Here is a 21329-nt window from a genome sequence, read left to right on the forward strand (position 1 = left end):
ATCAACAGTGTGTTAGCCATCAATCAACACACTGTTGTGAATGTTTTAGAAAAACCTAAAACATTCACAACAGTGTGTCTTGAGGGCCATGGTTAGGAAACGCTGCTCTCGGCATATATTATCACGATGCACAAGCTGATATCTTTTGGATATTTTCAGTGTACTGGTAATATCAGTGTGCTGAAGAATGAAGTCTCCTTTAGATGCATATTTACCTTCAAAGTGGGTAAATATTGAACAAGTTGTTCTGGTTTTGAAATGGGAAGTCAGTCTGAACAGAAGCTTGCATTTCCCCAACACTGTGATTTTGGTAGATAGCAGCAAAGAGTTAACGCTTCAATGCGAGAACAGTGTTGAGGGAGAAGCTAAAAACACAGCCAATCCCAGAATGCCTGGACATTAAAGTTGCTCCTTGGGGAAGTGGGATACAGGGGATTAATTGAGACTTGTATGATCCACCTCTACTCCCAGATAGGAGCAAAGAGTCACTTCTTACCAGGAATCATCAAGTCCCTGTCTACTGTAGCAGAAAGGAGAAACAATTGCCTGTGGATTAAATGAAGGGAAAATACTTCGACTGTAAGATGAAACAGGAGGGTGTGAAGCTGAGGGGAATGCTCTGAGGATGGCAAGTAATTGTAATACTTTGAGTGAGTAAACAATTTTGTGTCTGGTTTCAACTAATACAGCACTACACACCAACTTACCATGCACCACATTATTCTGTACAAAACTCTTAAAACCAAAATTATAATAGAAAGAGAAAATAAACAAAAAAATGATGTGGATTTTAATGAATCTATAAAATCCCAAGAGAGGAGAGTGAACGTTTGTGTTTATGTGCCTCTGTGTGTACATGGCCTGATGGATAATTCAGAACATTAATTGTGGTATTTTCCTACCAGTTTCACATAATGTCAGCAAGCCCGGATTTTAGCACGGGTTTGCCGGTGCTGCAGCCCGGGCCCCGAAAGAGGCTTTGTATTTTTGTGAATGAATAACCTCAGAATATTTAAATTTTATTACTGGCTGAGAGGATTTTGGCGGTGTTGTTGAAAAAATATCTAATTTGTCCTGGCAAACGTCAATCATGAATGCTTGATTATTATTGGTTCAAATTGGAGCTTCTTTCCCTTTGGGGCGGAGCTTCCGGGAGGGATTTCTCAAGATGGCGGACAACAGAACGAATTGGCAGTGGAGCGAAGGAACGAAAGAAGAAGAGCGCGAACGCGAGGTGATGAAGAAAATATCCAAGCTAACAGGGTTTTTTAAAACTCAGCGGTATTACGGTCCGCCAGAACCTGGATCGCTGGCTGATCCGGTGCCGTACAGTACTGATCCTGCGCTTTGGGTAAAAACCGATGAGTTCGTGTGAGCTTACTGGGCTGAGCAAGAAGCAGGGAATATGGATGTTAATTTTAAAGCATGTGAACCTCTTTGCAAACATGAGAAACGGTTCTTCTCAAGATCGCGTTTTGAAAGCCAGCTCGCAAGTGATGAGTACATCCAAACGCAGGCAGGCTGAGTTTTCCGCCATCCACCGCGGCTGTGTTTGGTATTTTAAACGATGCTAAAAGTCAGTGATGCTTTGAAACGAGGTTCCGTGAATGGACAAAAAAAGCAACAAAACGATTCAAAGCGAAACGGCTAAAGTCACAGAAAAGTAATGCGACTGCTCTGCTCGCTCGCGCTCAATGCGAAGTCATAAAAACCGGAACTAGTTTTAGCTTCCAGCTAGCAGCAGCTAAATTTTTTTAGTGCGTGTGTGTGCAAAACATAGTAAAAAAGTTGGCAATCATGGAGTGACTGTTGTAAGGTAGGAGCGCTACCTTCACTGCAGTTGGACTGTCCATCAGCCTCTAACACGGTGGACAGTGGCTGCTTTTTGTGACCTTTAGGTAGATAAGTTTTGTGGATGAGATCGGTTCCACAAGGAAGCACTGCTTATTAATATCTTGAGTGAGGTCGATTTGACAAATCATGAATTTAATTTTTATTTTATTATGTTTGGTGTTAATTAGTTACTGTTCTAAAATGTCCAGATCTCCCTTTCAGTAGCTATTTTGCCTACTAACAGGATACAGGAGTCAAAAGACTTTATGTCTACCAGGAAAGATAAAATTGTTACTGGAAAGAAGTAATGTCTTCTGTGCTCATATTTTTCCGCTGACTTTCTTTTCAAACCCCTGGCAATGTGATTTGAAAATATTCTGAGAAGAAAAATAAATAGAAAAGCACTTTCTCCGAAAGTGTTGTTCTAGCCGGTATTCCCAGGAGGCCAGGTGCTGTTGTGAGCTCACTCACACTAGTTCAAGGTTTCATGCTCTACCGCTTACATCACCGGCATTTCTTGTTATCTATGAAGTTAGCTGAAGTTTGACTCAAATGACTACTTTTCAATATGTCAGGGTTTTGCTGTCTGCAAGGTTTAGCTGTGCAATTTTTTTGATTGTATTAATTTTATTGAAACTGGGTTTTAACTACATGGTTCATTTTTATCTTGTGTTGTGCAGAACCAAGATTAATCAGTATTTTTGTAGTGTTGTGATATGATTGGGGTTTTTTTTGTTACTGGTTTGTAACATTTATTTAAAAAATGTTGTACCGTTTGATGCTTAATTCTCAAGGCTTTTACATACATTTATTTACACACACACACAAAACATATGCGCTCGCACACACACCACATATCTGTGTTTACCAAATCTTATTTACGTGTTTAAAACTTAGTTATTGGTTTCTATTTTCCTTTAAAAAATCTCTTGTATTATATTTTGTTTGTGGAATATATTTAAATCATATAAACAAATCCATATTGAAACTATGCAGATTTTAAAAAGGAAAAAAAAAACAGAACAGTGCTACCTTCACTGCAGTGAAGAGGGTGTGTTTGCATGTTGACACGGACTTTATTTTCTGACTATGTCGCAGCTCTGGACGGCTCCTCCTTCACAGAAACACAATATTCATCTGAGTAATTGGGTCATATCTTCAATCTCACTGCAGAATACCGGCGCCAAGGCCTGGATTTGAAGACCCCTTGACAAGTGTTTCAACTGTTGTGTAGGACTCATAAACAAGTGCACTGAAAGTAAGTTAATAGGATTAATTTTTAATCTAATGGGCTTTTAGAAATATCAGTCTGACCAAAGCTATTAACCAACATAAATATATTTTCTTGCATGTACAGTAAAATCCTTAAAACTTAAATTTAAATGTTGGTGAATAGTAAGTCTACAAAGAAAAATATTAAAATATTCATATAAAGTTCACAGCATTTTAGTCGACAAGAGGTTGTTTGAATACCATTTCCATATATTGAACTTTTTAGTTTGCCTCAACTGTCAAGGCATGGAAAGACTTATTGCCACATCAATCAAATGTCCTAAAAATAAACAGCCCAAGAACAGCTGTGGATTTGTCTAAATTTGTGCATGCATGTGTCTTCAGGAAGTAACAGCCAGTGAAGTGGGAGTGTGTAATCTCAGTTGTGGTGTTAGCAGATGGAGAGGGAAAACCACTGACAACACAGCTGGTCCTATGCTGTGCTACTCATAATAATCATCAAATTTTCCATAATTTCAAACCTCAAGTTTGCTTGTGTAAATCACAACAGCAAATCTCCCCACACATTTAGATTTATTTATTTGCTGGTTACCCAGCGCAAAAGTCATACAATTTGATGATGCAACTTACTTTCATGGTACAACGATGACAGCTAGCTTTAAGAGCCCCTTTAAATTTCCAGTTTTAAGGTGAACTCGCTGTTAATTTGTCTCTTCTAAAATAAATGAAAAGGGAAAAAGAAAGCAGGGCTGCATATTTACTGTTGATACAGTAGCGTTGATATGCAGTAAGAAAGACCTGGGTTAAATAAAGAGTTGGGATTCTTTCAGCATGGAGTTTACATGTTTCAGTGTGTATATATGTGTTTTCTCCCGGTTCTTTGGCTATTTCCTACAGTACAAAAGAGGACTGTTAGATTAATCGAATACTACAAACTGCTCTCAGGTGTGAGTGTGTGTGTACATGGTTATTTATCCTGCGTGTCCCTGTCTTACCCCATGACAGTATTATCCTAATTCTCACCCAGTGACCATTGGGAATCGCACATGGTCATTATAGACAATTATAGACAATTACATTTCTATAATTTGTCTATAATACAAATTATAGAAATGTGATGGGTAAATGTTTGCTTTTTGGTCTGGGAGGGATAACATTTATTTTTTACTGCTAAAAACTATTTTAGAAAACACAGTACAATTAATTTTGTAATTGACAGAGCCTCATTTTTTAAAATTTCTATGAACATAAAAAAAAAAAAAAAAATTGTGGAGGGCCCTGTGTTGGTCAGGGGCCCTTGAGATTGTCATAACTTTCCCCCCCATACTGTGCCCCTGAAATCACTTTAAGTAGATTTTATTTAGATACTGTAAGAACACACACTGTTATTTTAGTAACATTTACACCATCATTGTATAAGAATGGTAATGAAGAAACAAAAAAGTTTTTGTAGAATGAAAGAAAAAAAAAACCCCAACAAAACTGTGTATAGAAGCCTGACTTTGTGGTGCAGGCACAGCAGATCATTTAAATGCTGAATATACATTGATAAACGCAGGCTTTAGTCAGGAGCTTTGACTTGCATACATTTCATGTTATTTTTATTTCAGAATGATATGTTGCATTAAGCTTATTAAAAGGTGAAAGATTTTAGTTCTGTTTTACAGCTAGGTTTTGATTACTTTTGTATCCATTCTTATTCCACATTGTAGAATATCCTGGTGCTTACTCATATTCTGTTTCTGCTTTACTGTGTTTACCTGTTATTTAGACTCCAGATTAATTTATAGTAGACTCTGTACAGTTCATTTTTCTACCCTGGTCAAGCCGTTACTTTCCCTCGGTGCCTCGAGGCCTGCACATATTTTCCACAACAGAGTCATTATTTTAACTGACTTAGAGTGGAACAAGGACACTGTTTAATCTGGCCAGAATAGTTTGTACTTTATTGATAATTTAAGTGTGGAACTCCTGGGAAGTCCAGTCAGCAGAAAAGTGGGAATTACATAATCTCCTCATAAACCACAGCCACTTCAAATTTCTGACCAGTCATGCAGTCACTTCAGGACACTGTATGGTTTTTATTTTTTTCACTGATTATATGTCTAGAACAAGTGCAAGAAATGTCATTCTTTCCACATTCTGTCAGTAGATTCAGCAGTTTAACATCCACCAATAATTTTTAAATGGTCTGGTTGAATTCAATCACTGTCGGCTCCGCCTCTTACCTTGTAGTCTTGATCATCTCTTTTAGTTGGACAATACATATTATTACATAACTTCATTTATCAGGTTTTGACAAAAAGGATGTCTTATGACGTGTAAAGCCTATATAATGCACTTGATAGGACAGGAATACACAATGTGTGCATGAGAATTAACAGGTGTGTCAATCATATAAACAAATCCATATTGAAACTCTATGTAAAACCACTGACTTTTTGATCAATTCACAAATTCAACACTAAATGGTATTAACCCATTTCTTATATCCATGCCATGTTTCTGATTAGGTAAATGCTCCGAAAATGCTAAGATGTTAAATGTTCATAAGTTAAATTAGTCTTAAGTATAATGATGTAAATTCAATATTACTGTATTCTGTGTTTTAGACAAATTGGATGGCACATGTCAAATGTTAGAATGGTAGTTTCAGGCAATAGAAACTTGAAACTTGACTTAAACTTGGCAAAAATGAATTGGGGACAGTATGTGACAACTCAGAAAAAATAGCAGAAAACTGGCTGTCACTCCTCCAGAACGAAAGTTGCCTTAATGCTGATAGTGTGTTTTTTCTAATTTCAGTCTGTGAAAGTTAGTTGCAACTTTTGTTTTGTTTTTGTTATCAAAATCCTACATACATATTTATTTTTATGAAGCTCTCCTTCTAATGAATAAGTATGTGAGCTTCATTCATGCATTCGTTTCTGTTAGCTATTGATCGAAGGAAGACCACTATTCTGCACTAGTTCCGCAAGGGAGGTGTATCGACTAGAGCAGGGAATTGCATGTTGCTACACTAAGGAGAAAAGATGAGCGTGTCTATCGTGTTATGATGGATCACCATGAGCTTCAAAGGAGCTAATTGGGTCTTGATGAGGCTAGAGATTTACTGAGAAAGAATAGAAAGCTAAATTAGCACATTAGCAGGAATAATCAATGAGAAAGTTAAGGTGTGCTATTGGTCTTTCTCCTGTTTGCTGACCATACACATTTTTGCATCTTGAAAAACTGCTCTCAAATTTTAGTCCTTTATAGATAAAAAAAAAATTGTGTATAACAAATAATGCTCACCTTTTATGAAGCAGTAACTCAAAACGTCTCTAGCAGAGTCCACAAACTTGCTTGCTTTATAATAGTTTAAAGAGCAATTGTATATTTGGGCAGGTCTTGCAGGTTAAATCTGCTTATAAATACAGATAGGAGAAAATAAGAAGACCTATTGGATATTGGTAGTTTATATGTGATAAGGACTTTGGATTTTATAGCAAAATGTTTACTTGAAACAATCTAAAAAATAAATTAATTCAGTCAAATAAATGTCAGAAATGTATCTTATTTTATGAATTACATTAAAATGTGCATCTTATCAATCTGTGTGTTGTGATCACAACAAAGATGTGTGTAAATTAAAATAAGTGAAAAGGCAAGTATAACATAACAAAGCAAACCACTTTCTTCTAACACTTTTTTGTACTTTTGCCAAAAGGGGAATATTCCACTAGACATTTCTTACCTGCCATGCATGAATTTGCACCATCCTTGGAAATGTGACTGAAGGCCCATCTATTTATCTGTAATGTTTCACATATAGACATGCAAATGCTTTTATTAAAAGCCTCAATCACCTTTTAATATGGAGTAGCAGCAGTTCTTCTCCATGGGTGCTTGTAATTTTAGAACGTCTCTCCTGGTCTCATAGGCATGTCTATATATCCTACATTGGATGCATTAGTTGCACGCAAAATCTTGTTCTTGCTGTCATGATCTTCACTGTGAAAACATTTTTTTTCACCACAACAGATTGGATAAACATCTTCAGTGATGTACACAAAACCACCATCTGTCCATCCATCTTCCAATCCATTCTACCATTAGTTTTGAACAAGACACAAACCTAGTTTACGTCCTGTCATCAAGGCAAAGAGTGACCACCAAACCAGAGGAAGCAATACACCTTTTTCTAGTGAAGAACCATAGCTTGAGATTTAGTGCAGCAGACTCTTATAAATGTTTTTTACTACATAGTTCACTGTAAACCAGTGTATTTATGTGAGTTGCGTAAACTATAGAATTGAAAGTTTTTTTTCAGTTATCTTCATAATGCATATTTATGGAGATAAATATGGTATGCTTAAGGACTTAAGAGTGAATGTTAGTTTCTTTATATGAAAGAATTACCAATTTGCACATTGACTACAAACCAAATTAAACAAAAAAAAAAATCTGCAAAATTTTCTTTGTGCATTTTAACAAGATTTGTAATGTAGGCTTGGGTTTCCTCCTTAAAAATTAAGTACAAGTCTTGTTAGTTACTCTATTTTGGATATTTATATCACATTTTGTTTTTCTCCTTCTGTCTGCAATTTGCAAGTTCTTTAAATTGCTGACAACAGTTAAAGGCCGAAGTTTAAGCATGAACAGTTTTAGGGTTCAAAATATTGTTACAGCCGTAACAGCTGATTGTAAGGTGTAAACTCTAGAGAAAACATATTCATTTACATTTTAATAAGCTCCACTTATTAAACACCAAGATCTACATTATTAATTGAATCAATAAACAAAACAAAACCCACTGTCATAATGTGTTAATTGTTAATGTAAGGCTGTGTCTCAATTACTAAAACTGACTAGAAAATATTTACAGCATAATTGAGTTTATTGACATGGAAAAAGCAAATTAAGGTTGGGAATTGTATAACTTTGAGATTCGCTCGTGTAGTTGACTTTAGTCTTCTTTCTGCATTCAGTATACAAAGCTGTGTCATGACCTCAAGCAGTACTGCTTTTCTACAAGTGCTGACCACAGCACATATTCTCACAATACTGTCAATTCCAGGTGAGGGCAATGTCTGCTTATTCAGATTAAGGGGTTCAGCCCTCTTACAAGAGTCAATATTGCATCTTTAATTCATTTGCCATGAACAGGAACATCTGCAACATACACCAGGACATCTGGATTGGTATAAAGGAGACATAGCTTGCCATAGGCATCAGGTTCTTGACCCTGAGAGGAGGAGTCACACATGTTGTATACTCTTCTATTCTTACAATGCACACCGCTGTAAAAACTGCTTTGTATTTTATTTTATTTCCGATTGTTTTGGTTATGCTTAAATGCTTCAGACTATTTAATAAATTTTTAAATCAGACAAAGATAACATGCATAGATGAAAAACGCCTTTTCAAAATTTTTAATTCAATCATTATGGTGAAAAAAAGTCATCCAAAACAACACAGTGTGCTTTGTTTAGTCATACATAACTGTAATTAGTCACAATTTTTGTTTTTGGAAACTGGCCATACATAGACCTGTTTTCTGGATGAAATTCAACAGCAGATTGAGATTAATCTCAGTTTGTTGTGGGTTACAAAGACATTTGGGACTTAAATGAAAGACTGTGAAAGCCATTATCCACCAATGATGAAGACAGCGGGAAAGCTTACAAGGATTGACCAACATATCAAAATTATTGCCAGTAGATCATAAAAGAATCAGTAATGACTTATAAAGAACTATTGCTTTATTTGTCAAGTTAAGGTCCATGTTTATGATTGAACAATATGAAAAAAGTATGCAAATTTGTAATAATCCTAGCAATCTTTCAGTTGCCCACAATAACAAAACGAGATACCCTTTTACAATTCTTTACATTTCGTCAGATTGAACTCATTTCCACATTTGCAAAACTAATTTCTCATTTTCCAGTCCATCAACTACATTGGTGGTCAATTGTTTAAATATGTTTTTATTCTTGTTGATTTCTTTAGGTAAGCATTTTTCACATGCTGAAGAAACATTTTTGTATTCTCTGTTTTCCAATCCTTTTAAAATATGTGTTGTTGCTTGGATGTACCATGATTTTATTAGAAACATTGTTGGTAAATGAATGCTGACCCAGAAAAATAAGTTTTGAAGGTCTCCCAACAGCCAGTAAAGAATTAGGCTGTTAAGATTAGTTTTTAGAAAGTTGTAGAATGGCTAAATATGGCCAAATTTTAATAAACCTACAGGGTGTTTGTTTAGAATATGAGATAATATGCTAATTTACCACAAGGTACTCAGGTCCCTAAAACATAAAACATCAAAAATAATCTCATTAAAAGTAAAAAAAAAATTGTGATGGATGTGGAGTTGCATGTTTCTACTTTTCTCAGTGGTTTCTATAGAGAGTTTAAAATGAGTAGTGGTGCAGTATTCTAATTTAAACTCTGCCTGAACCCTGCATTTGAATTCTTTTGAAATCCTCTACAGCCCAGTCATGCAATTTTAAACGCATCTATACAATAGTTGCTGCCTCTCATGTCTATCAGCATATCCCGTTTTCCCACACACTGTGGCACATTTCAGAAATAGATTGACTTGAAATTTTAATCAGCTTTTACCCCCATTTCCTTCATGTCTTTTTCATGCAGCTGATTTCACCTTTCAGCTGATTGTAATCTGAAAATTCATCCTTTTCTCATTGCTCTCATCAGCTCAAATATATAAATATGCAGCAACATAAATTATTGTGGGTGTGTACCAATATTATACCTATATATATATATATATATATATATATATATATATATATATATATATATATATATATATATATATATATATATAATTTGGGATTCAACACACTGGAGTCTGGCATTCATGTGAATATTACTTTGACACATACCAACTGCAGATTCTTGTTTCTTGTAGATGAAGCAAAAGCATTTCCTGAGAGACAACTAATGAGCCATACCAGAAATGCACAGGGATGCTTTGAGAAATATGATAAACATTCCAGTCAGTACTCCGACAGGGGAAAATCCTGAAGCACCCAAACTGGACAACAAGAACACCCAAAAGAATTTGATGCAAACACGACATAGACATCTGACCATAACAGATGTCTATGTGGACATCAGATGTCTGGTGTCCACAGCTAAAAAATAGGATGTATTGTAATAATAGTGGGGTAACTTCATTGTACTCCTGCATTAATATTTAGCTTTTTTATCACAAAGGTATGCAGCTTTGTACAAGTAATGTCCAAGAATTTCCCTTTCAACAAATGTGATACAATAGCATAGTGAGATCTCTAGAAACCATCCTGACAGAGATATTGTTGAAATTTTTGTGGAATAAGCAACAGAATGTACCACTACTAAAGTATTAAGTGAGTGCTGTTATGGAAATAACTTGATGATACCATTATATAACCTTATGCTTTCATACGCAGATGGTCTGTTTGCACTCATAATTTGTATAGCTTAGTGATCTGATTCCTTGAAATGGCTGACTTGGTTTTCCAGTCTTCTTGGAATTTCAAGAAGAAAATACCTGTTACTGCTTTCACACCATTCACCATTATTGTTTTTTTTTTTGTTTGTTTTTGTTGTTGTTGTTTTGTTTTGTTTTTTGTATTTACTAATCAACTGATCATGGGACATGAAAGTTCAAATATAAGTGACCCAAGGGGTAAGATAATTATTAGCCTAATTAATCAGAAAGTAGATCATGATGTCACTACTCTTTCAGCTTGAAACATCGAGGTTCACAAGGTGAATAAATCTTTATTAATTGAGACTTATCAGTCTTGCATTATCTTACATATAATTTAAAATGGCAGTGGCATTATGAGGGTATTGCTGCAGTATTTGAATAACAGCTGAATAAATATAGCAGTAATGTACATGCATGATAGCATGGCCAGAGTGGCTGTGGGGCTCATCAAGCATAATGGTTTGGCATTATTTAACAAAAGTCTTTATCTGGCTGGCTTATCAAGTGATGAAATTATGTATGCCACAGTGTTAAAAGTGTAGGGAAATGATGTTGGAGCATTATTTAACTTGGACAATATATCTTATTAGGCCACCGAAATATAAGGGATATGTGCACCAGTGTTGGGAGTACTATTGGTCTTATGTGTACATCGTGGCCTTTCATATAAAGAGCACCCATTATCAGTAAAATGCTAAAGGTTAGCATAATATAACCTATGATTAATTTTCTTCTCATCATTATATTTCCAAAACACTCAGTTTCATATATATCACAATAAATGTGGATAATTTAACTAAATGTTCTAAAAGCTCTAAATGTTCTTAAAGCTCTTCTTTCCCTGGTTTTACTTAGTTTCCTCATAACTATGCATTGCCTTTTTTACTCTTTTCCCAATTTTTCAACACTTTTACTGTCCTCAATCTCTGGCAAGATTGACAGAATGAAATTAGCCATGTGTAAACACTTTATGCATCCATTTGCATCCCATCATCCCTTTCATCACCCATCTCCAACACATTTCCCTACGTGTACTTTTTTGCACATTGCTTTTTTTCAGCTGTTTTCTGCATTTTCACAGCTTGAATAGTGAGATCGGGAAGAGAGTATTGTGCTGTTCCTCTTCAGTAATGACAGAAGGTCACCTTTGGGGATTGAGAGGTGGAAATACACAGTCTCTAAGGAGCTACTGTGAAAGTTTTTAGGTCAGAATACAGAACTATATGTATTTAGTGAGGGTGCTAAAGTGGGATTTGCAAGCTTGCAACAAACCTCAATTAAATAATTGGCATTTAGGGTTCAGAAAAAATATGGTACCTTTCTGTAACTTATTTTTTTTCTCATTTTATCTGTCTTCACATTAAAGTATAATTCAAAAGCAGATATTAACGGAGTCATTCATAAATATTCAGCTTCCATAGCTCAATACACTTCACTTTTTTCAAATCTTTTCTTTTGTTCTTACTTTGTTTGTACGTGAGTACCTTACTGTACTGTTGTGCATTCATTTAGCCATTTTAAATTGCTGCAGCCATGCATGTGATAAGTGTAGGGAGGAACAGTTTTATAGCCCTATTACCCTAACTCTGGTACTATGAACAAACTATTAGTCTCACCAGCCCTGACATTAATGCCCAAATGAGCAATAATCAACACAGACACTAAACCAGATGCACGAGTAGCTCAAGGTTGTAAAGAAAATTAACAATAAAATGAAAAGTTCAGGGGTGTGATGAGTGTGTGTGGGAGTGTGCACACATGCATAAGATTTAAGAAACAAACCAGTAACTCTCTGTAAGTTTCTCACCTTTCTCTCATTTTCTGCATTTTAAAGACCTCACAGAGGATCTCACTACAGATTAAAAGTGCTTTTAATCTGTAGTGGTACATATTGTTTTGTAATAGGAACATGGGCATTTTAAGTATGAAAGTTAAATTTATCCCTTCTAGTCAGAATTCCATGTCACTAAAACATTGGTTATAGTATCATAATACAGTAGGGCTGTTGTAAATGAATATTTTAGTAATCTAGTTGAATAATCTATGAATTATTCTAAAAAAAATAAAGAAAGTAAAACATTGGTAAATCTAACACAACAGCAGTGTCACTATTGGATATCAACATCAGTCCTAACAATAACTTTTCTGTAGTTTGGAAAATTAACTCATAACAACAATAGCTCACTTTCCAAGTTAACCTGAACAAAAGTTATACAAAAATCTGAAATCATATTTAATTCAATAATAAAGAGGCAAGCTCACAAATATTCTTATGAAAATGTCTTTACTCCAGCTTTTCATTTATGCATTCATCTTCAGTCAATTTAATTGATCAGCTATTCAATTGCCTTTGTGTTCATGTTAGCGAGGGGATTTGACATCTTTGTTTGTCACACATGGAAACAACAGGAGTTATTCATAAGCTTCACTTTGTTTGCTTTCTAACAATTGAAACCGGACAGTATATAAATCCAAAAACATTTGAAACATCTGTAATTGAAGAGAACAGGATAGTATTAAGTAAAGAAATATAGTTTCTGAAACCCAATCAAAGTCATCCTCAGCAATGTTTTGTACTGGTCAATTTGTAGTTAGAATGTATTTAATAAAAGAACAATGTTGGGAAACAGCTAATGATTGGATCAGTGAATCCTGCAACAATGAAATATTTTAGCTTTACCTCTTTTGGCTGGACTTATGACTTTAGTCAATAAAAGAATGAAGTCAACAAAACTGTATATCTGCATATGAATTTCTCCTGTTGGCTTGTGTTGCTAAACAGTGCAAAATAAGTAAGCAAAATCCATTCATTTTCCAACTTGAAACCCAACTTGTTTGAGTTGGGTTTCATGAGTTTCCCACAACAGAGTTTTGACTTCCCATGTACATGAAATCCAGTCTGAGAGGTTTAGATGCACAGTCGAGCAGAAACACATAACCTACTCCACCTCAGTGAAGAGAGTTCACCCTAAGGGAAAGGTCATATGTTTTTGCTCTACTCCAATTTTTGCAGCTGAATATCAAAATATAGCATCCTAATAGGGACATGATTCAAAGTTACAGAGTCTGAAAATCACAAAATACCTATTAGGGTTTACAAACAATTAAGACAACCATTTGATTGCTGCATTGACCTGTCAGAAGCACAAACTATATTGGTGATTTTGCATAAATAATTAATTACAGTCCTTTGTCACCTACATTCAAATTTATTTCTATTGAAGTGTGATTATTTCTTCCCTCTTTTTGTTTTTGGATTCAGCCTTTTTTCTAATGCACTTTGCTTAATTAGCTCTACTCTGAGTGAAAGAAGTGCTTTATGGCTGGAGCGAGAAACGTTTTATTCTAAAAGAACACAATGACAGTGCGACTCTACAGTGCTACGTTTCTGCTGCATTAACACATCTTTCAGTTTACACTCAGTAGTTTGTGCCAGAGAAAAGCAAGCTGCTGCACATTGTTTTCCTTTGATAGGATGATTTCTACCAAATCGGGACAGAAGTGACGTAATATTTCACTTTTAACTCTTATTGCAATGATCATTTCACATCTATTGTAATGTTGCTGAGCTCAATACAAAGTACTTTGGTGCAATATTTTTTCTGATTTTATTGCAGTCTGTGCTCATTAAAGAAAATGTAGTAAGTATGGATGCTTTGAGATTAAAGATAATGTTCACTGGGACTTTCATTGGTGCCTTCTGTCAACTTCCTACATCTTTGTGGTTGGTTTATCATTAATGACATGTTAATTTTCTGGGGACTTGTTTATGCATTCCACTAATGTCCATGTATTGAACATTAAGCTTAATTGTTTTTGATAAGTACATGACATCATATCTTAGTTGAGTGTTACTTCACAAATCAGTTCATAATTTAAACATATGATTAATAACAAAATCTGTTTAAATTTAAGCATATTGTCTCCATTAAGCATTTATTTATGAAACATTGAATATTTTTTTCCATGTGTCCACAGTTTGCAAATAAACAGACTTTTATTTGAGTTATCGCAAGTCATAAAAAAATGGAGCAATTGAAAAGTTGTACTTTCTTCAAAATATTCCAAAGAATTATTTTATTTGACTGTTCTTACAAAACATGATCTGTTGGCAAGATTAAAATAGTCTTTTTAACTCTTTTCATATGTGAATTTATGTCACGTGTCAGATTGACCTTTTTGTTTAGAGGTGTTCTAGTTTAATTGCCAACTTCCCCAAAAGTACAATATTGAGACTCAGATTGCCCTGTAAAATTACCATGACTTGTTTTCCACTTTGGATAAAGGAAATAAAAAAAAGTGATTATTTATTTATTTATTTTATTTATTATTTTAATTTCCATTTTAATATTGATGTACTTCACACATGTACATTTTGGATTTTTGGCAGATGCGTCTACTTTTTAATTCAAGTAAAATGATAAAATCACAAAATCTAAATGTTTTTTTGTTTTTTTTTTGTGATTTGCTTATTTTTTGTGCTTTTTGGCTTTTTAGCTTCTCTAGCTTTAAAATATGATGTCACATAACCATTAATGAAGTTTTATCAGTTTTATAGTAGTACCAAATTCCTTTGCCACTTCATCTGTCCTTCCAACCTTTATGTTTGGTCCTCTGCTTTTAAGCTGAATTCTTTTGGATTTTGTTCCTTAATTGTATTTTGTACCTTTATGCTCTTGGTTTTAGTTTTCAAGAGTATAAAGGTCTTAGAATGAGGGTGTCTTCTGTTTTTAACATACAATTTCTTAACTGCATAATGTGTGCGAAGTGGAAATTAATACGTATTAGACAAACAGACAGACAGAATTGCTTATTTCTGCAAAAGGCAGTTAAAGACTATCAAAATTAACTTTGCATGTGCACAAAATGTGAAGTTATATACGAGTCATTAAATTAAGACTGGGGATGTAAGTATTATATGCTCTAAGTAGCACTTCAGACATGAATGAACTTGTACATTATTCTCATAAACAAGTTAAAATTAAAATATCCACTTGAGTGACTTTTTGGCTGAGCATTCCTTGGTGACTTGCTTTTGCTTGTATTGCACCTTGACAAGACTTTCCCAGTCTTATCATGGTGCAGCCTTACATATAAATTGAGGCATGGCCAACTTGCTGCGGCTGCTTTTTTCCCCCCTCTAATATATGAGCATGACTGCACTCCTTTGTAGAGGGACTTCTTCAGCTGTCAGGATACTGTGAGCTTAAACACATCCTAATGACTGACAAGCTAACAGAATTTCATGCAAATCAGGTAGTGGTACCAGAATTGAACCCCTGCATCTGTCTCACTAAATTTATCTCTGTGCTGCTTACATCATTAGCCACAGGATGTCTGTGGTGCTTGGATGCTACAGCTATAAAATACAAACGACAATAGTGGTGGTAAAAGTATCCAGACCACTTCAACTTTTTTGCATTTTGACATATTGCTTCAACAAACTGCAGTGTATTTTAGTAGGTATGTTTGTATTTTTCCTTTGTCTTCATCATTGTTACATTCTGTTTATCACATAAATTTTTGTACCATGGAAAAATGTGAAAAAACTCAAAGTATAATAAATATTTGTGCAAGACCCCAAAATATGCTGTATTTTTTCAATGACATAGGAACATTTTATCTGTTATATGTACTGATGATTGTTTATTAATTTTGGGAGAGAGCGTTAAAAAAGCTGTGTGATAAACTTCAAAACTTTGGTTTCACTCAACATGTTAAACTGGCAACAATCACACACTCTGGTCTTGAACAGATTTTTAGAATGAATCAGTGGATGGATATACCATAATTTCTCCAACTAAAGTTGGCCTTTTATCACCTGAAGAACATTTCCAGGATTAAAGGGACAATGTCTCAGCAAGATCATGAGAAATTCATCCAGGCGTTTGTCTTTAATCGGATTACTGCAACAATTTTTTCGATCTTGAAAAGTCAAACAGACATCTGCAGCTAATCCATACACTGCCGCTCGCATTCGCACTGAAACTAGGAAAGTAGAGAACATCAACCCAGTTTTAAACAGAGATTAGATTTAAATTTATGGCCAAAGCCCGATCTGAACCGAATCTAAAATTTTGTTCCTTAGTCGGGCCAAAATTAATTATGATGGTTGCGTTGTGCCGGCTCAGGCTTCTGTGGTTCGTTTTTTAAGTCTGCAATATATACAGCCCAGAGAAAGCCAAAGGAGAATGCATGATGTAAATTTGTGTTCATATACTTAATAGTATATTCTGTATGTTATGTGTATTCATACAGACTGAATATGCCTTGTGATTGTGGGATGATTGTGCCCCATAAGTTTTTACACATCAATGTCAGTTATTATGTAGATTTATTTTTATAAATTTTATTTACCTGGAGCAATTTTACTAGTTTATTACTAGTAAATATAAATAAACCCTGTATTTTAAAATGTTTAGTACCTTAACAAAGCTAAGAAGTCCTAGCCTTGGCAGGATAATTATACCCAGTACAAAACCCTTCATCTATGCTTTGTAATCTGAGGGTGTCATCTTTTCTGGGGTTTTTTTAACAGATGGCACACAAAACAGGAGTGACTGAATGCTAATTTAGCTCCCCCATCTGTTTTTGCTTTACTTTCAAGAGGCATGTACAAAGGGATTTTTTTTTTTTTAAGGGATCACAAGGACAAGCAGAAAGGCCATCGGAAACACATTTTTTTCTATAATATATTTTGCTTAAATTAAAAGTCAGAAGTTTGGTGAAAGAAAAGTATTGCAAGAAAGCTTAAGAAATGTGTCACATATGTGAATGATTATGGTGCTTTTGCCGATTTGTTTGATGCAATTGATCTATGATCTATTGAATTCAGTTCAGATCACCTTAGTTTTTTCTTTTCCTTTTGGTGTTTGGTTCTGATACGGCTTTTCTTGCTCACGTGCAGCTTTTGATCTATATGAATCTACACCTACACAACCTCTTCCCATTTAGGATTTTTAATCATGCAGCGTTCACCAAACCTGGACAACTGTGTTAGTGATATTAAAAGAAAAGAAATACCTGAATGTCTACATCATATGTAAAATACCAAATAAAACAAAGATCACAATAGTTTTGAGATTTTGTTACAAAAAAGAATGCACAGATGACTTGTGAATTTCAGTCAACAGTGCAGAAAATGCAAAATATTGGGCAATGGACCAAGAACATGTTAACATTGTGTCATTTGGAAACACAAGTCATACAAAGGAGTGATGAGTAATTATGGAATTACAAGCACAGGCTGCTTTGTTCAGATTGAACGACTCCCCTCACAGAATCAGTTTATCATTATTGATCAATTTAAGCATTTCAAACATGTGTAGAATGACGTCAATCATGTGCACAATACCTTTTGAATATGTATAATATACAGTGCACAGGTCTGTGCTGTAAACAATGCAGGTATTGGAATGAGATTTCAATTGATGGCCAAAATGGGCTGTTTCTGAACTGCAATCATCTGAATGAGGTGTGTTAAATCTAAAACATATAGAGCAGTGTGCTTGACTGGTCCAGGGTTGAGAAACAATGCTCTTTTTATGTATCATGAGGCCAATAAAGAAAAAAAATATATTCAGGAATATTTTTAATATCTTCTCCTGACTATTTGTGCAATAGGATGAATTTCATTTATGAAAGATATTTATTTATGAATGTAGGGTATATTTATTGTATAGGCCGATATGATTCTTTGCAATTGATGACGGATCTTGGCCCTGAAAGACCTGTTTTGATTCAATTAATTGGAATTGAATCAAAGTTCTAATTTAAGGCCATGCCGGCTTATTTCAGCTTTCTTGTGTATTACGTGTTCCCTGAGCATTTTTGTTGTTTTTCAGAAGAATTAAACTAGAAGTATATCATATTAATGTTCTCTTCATGTTTTGTTGTTGTTGTTATTGCAAACATCATTTTAACAGGGGAATGAAATTTTTTTGTTACCAATGTCTGAAACAGCCTTGCTGATGAAAACAGCGACATTTTTATTAAAAACACCCAAACACATTCGTAACTGTACGGACAAGGTACCACAAGGAGACAAGTGAACCAATTTGAGGACTGGGTCCCCACTGGCCGTTAATGAGAGCTTATAAACCTGGAGAAGACTCCATCTTCTACAATCTAGGGTCAGCAGGGCCACAGTCTGAAACCAATGAATTAAACATCAGTCTATCTGTCTGGCAGGTATAAATATTTCTCTTCCATGCTGACTCTTGCAGTGTGACACAGGGCCAGAGCCCTTTTACAAAGTCCCTGACACAATTTGACATATGGGCGACAATAATGATTATATATGTAATGGGATACATGGCTAAGAGCAGCTGTGGAGAAGGTTTCATATTAAGCTTGCAAAATTATGTCCTACAGCAGAGATGGAGTGGAGTGGGTGTACTTTGTGAAGGGCTGGTGTTGCCAACTGTGCTTACTGCTCATCTACTTGACAGTATATCTGGTTTTGCCATTGTGAAGTTGTTACATTATGTTTCATTACTGTACACTGCTCTCAGGCAGTCTGTTCTTGATTCAGCAGCAACCTTTGCATTTGATGCAGGGGGATGGATGAAAAAGACAGTGAAGAATCTACCTCCTGAAAATTGACAAAATTGCCAGAAATTGCTGTAACTGATCTGATACAAAGCATTTTCTCAAATGTGAATGCATTTTGAAAGGGAGCGAACCAGTGATAATATTATGCAAGTGTTTATGGATAATCAGATCTTAAAAAATATATAATTTAATATTTTCTTTCAGTGTCAGTCTGAATGTCGTGTGCTAATCACATACTATGTGTCAAATCACTTAAAACCATTCAAATTCATGCTGGTCATTAAATTGATTAGACATATTGCTGAGCTTATTGTTTGATTAGTAGATGAGTGATGTGTGGAGCTCATTTTTAAACGACTGTAGGTTCAAGCATTCAATGAATTATTGGAGAAATCACTCAGACTAATCCTCTAAAGCCTGGAGTTAGTTTTTATGAGTCATGGTGCAGCTATATATCACATAAGCTGTGAAAATTTTCTGTTTTTTTTTTTTTTTCTCTTTTTCCTTAGTGCTAATAACAAGCTTTATGTGTTGCAGTTTCATTTGTTTTTTTGTTTGCATTAAGCTGCAGCTTCAAACTAATCTCTTTTGGTCAGCTGAGATTCTGCTTAGTCAAGCTTGGGTGCAATTTGGATGTGTGTGTGTATTTTCCCATCTGGGAGACAAGAAAGTCACAATTTCTTTGTGCAATGAGCTTCCATATGGTGGTCTAATTTTTTGTTGCAGCTGTGTGGTGAAATTATTTTGAATGCTAAGCAATGACATGATGGTGACTAATTCAAATTGAAGGGCGCTGTAACTCTGCAGGATGGATATACTTAAACCTGTCTTCCCTATGAATCATCCAAGACCCTGAATGACTCTTGATCTCAAAGTACTGTGTTAATCTGGTGTGAATGTTCCTTAAGGTTTTTTTTTTTTTTTTTTTTTTAGAAAATATTGTTCCATACCTGGTCAGTCTCAAACCAGATTGTACTGATACTTCCTATTCTTCAAACTTTTTGGTTTGTTCTTGTCTCAGTTCTTCCTGAGGTCTGAGGAAGAGAACAAAGGCCTTTGTTTGAAATCACAAGGTCGAGTTGAGGTCAAGCCAATAGAGGATCAAAGCATGTGTTCCCAGGTGGTGAAGAGAAATGAGTGCCTTTGATCTCTACCTTACTGTGGACAGGATGGTGAACTCCTGGATCTCTGTTTACTTTACCTCTAGGGTACATTTTTGAGAGAAATGTATATACACTATATTAGGAAGGAGAACAAACACATGATTTTACTGAACAGAGAGACAAAAAAGGAGCGAAAGCAATGATGCATATGTGAAATTGTAAAAGCATTGTTTAAAGGTGTTACATTAGCTGTTGACATCACTCAAGTCCCAAATGTAAGAGGATAAAAAACATACCCTTTATGTTAGGAATCATGATATGATTGGCGATTTTAAAAACTCTAAATGAAACTAGCTCTCAATCTGAAGGACCTGAGCTGAACAATACACTCACTTAGCTTAGCTGTTGCCGATCTTGAGAAAAAGTGGCACAATTTAAAATATCTTCTGTGATCACTGTCATTGAGCAGGGTACAGAACAAACATGTAATAAGAACCTAACAAAGCAGGATAAACTGGAGAGGGCCAAAATACCAAAAACAAACAGAGAAGTTAAGCAGATTTATAAAAATATAAGTACAAAAGTGGTAGGTGCATTTAGTTCTATATGTCACCACACTTTTTATCATTGAGGCCTTGCAGCAGAAAAGTCCTGGATTTGAATAAATTGAGCTTACATGTTCTCCCTCTGCATGTATACACGCTTTCCAGCATTTTCCCACTATATAAAAATGTGTGTATTAGGTTAATTGGCTGTTATAAAATGCCCTTAGGTGATTGAGAGTGTGTGTTGATGTGAGCAGGGTGTACCTGAAGGTCTCACCCACTCACCACAGGAGACAAGCGCCAATTAATAATTCTTTCAACATGATGGACTACCCAAGTATTGTTGCTGGACCCATCAATCCCTTTATGACCACAGTGTACCCATCTTCAGAACACAACTGCCAGCATGTCATGAAGGTCACAAAACTCAAATCCTCTCAAAGTACCTTAACAAACCTATGGCTGTGTGCAGAAATTTGAATATTGCATTTCTTGCTACTCATCTCAGAAACTAGTCATTTCATAGAGATTTGTTGAAAATTATACATAAATGTTTCAAGCTTTTACTTTTTGCTTCTT

At 35.0% G+C, this 21329-nt stretch overlaps 1 long non-coding RNA gene across 1 annotated transcript in view; it reads left to right on the forward strand.

The window, feature by feature from the left end:
- The first annotated feature begins 1142 nt into the window (after positions 1 to 1142).
- Positions 1143 to 21329, forward strand: part of LOC129361397 (uncharacterized) — a 71209-nt gene continuing 51022 nt past the window's right edge. The window contains exons 1-2 of the long non-coding RNA XR_008606142.1: positions 1143 to 1234; positions 3007 to 3091. This is a non-coding gene — a long non-coding RNA (uncharacterized LOC129361397). The remainder of the gene's footprint in view (positions 1235 to 3006; positions 3092 to 21329) is intronic.

The sequence above is a fragment of the Poeciliopsis prolifica genome, unplaced genomic scaffold, assembly GCF_027474105.1.
Source record: "Poeciliopsis prolifica strain line A6 unplaced genomic scaffold, Auburn_PproV2 SCAFFOLD007, whole genome shotgun sequence".
Taxonomy (NCBI): Eukaryota; Metazoa; Chordata; class Actinopteri; order Cyprinodontiformes; family Poeciliidae; genus Poeciliopsis; species Poeciliopsis prolifica.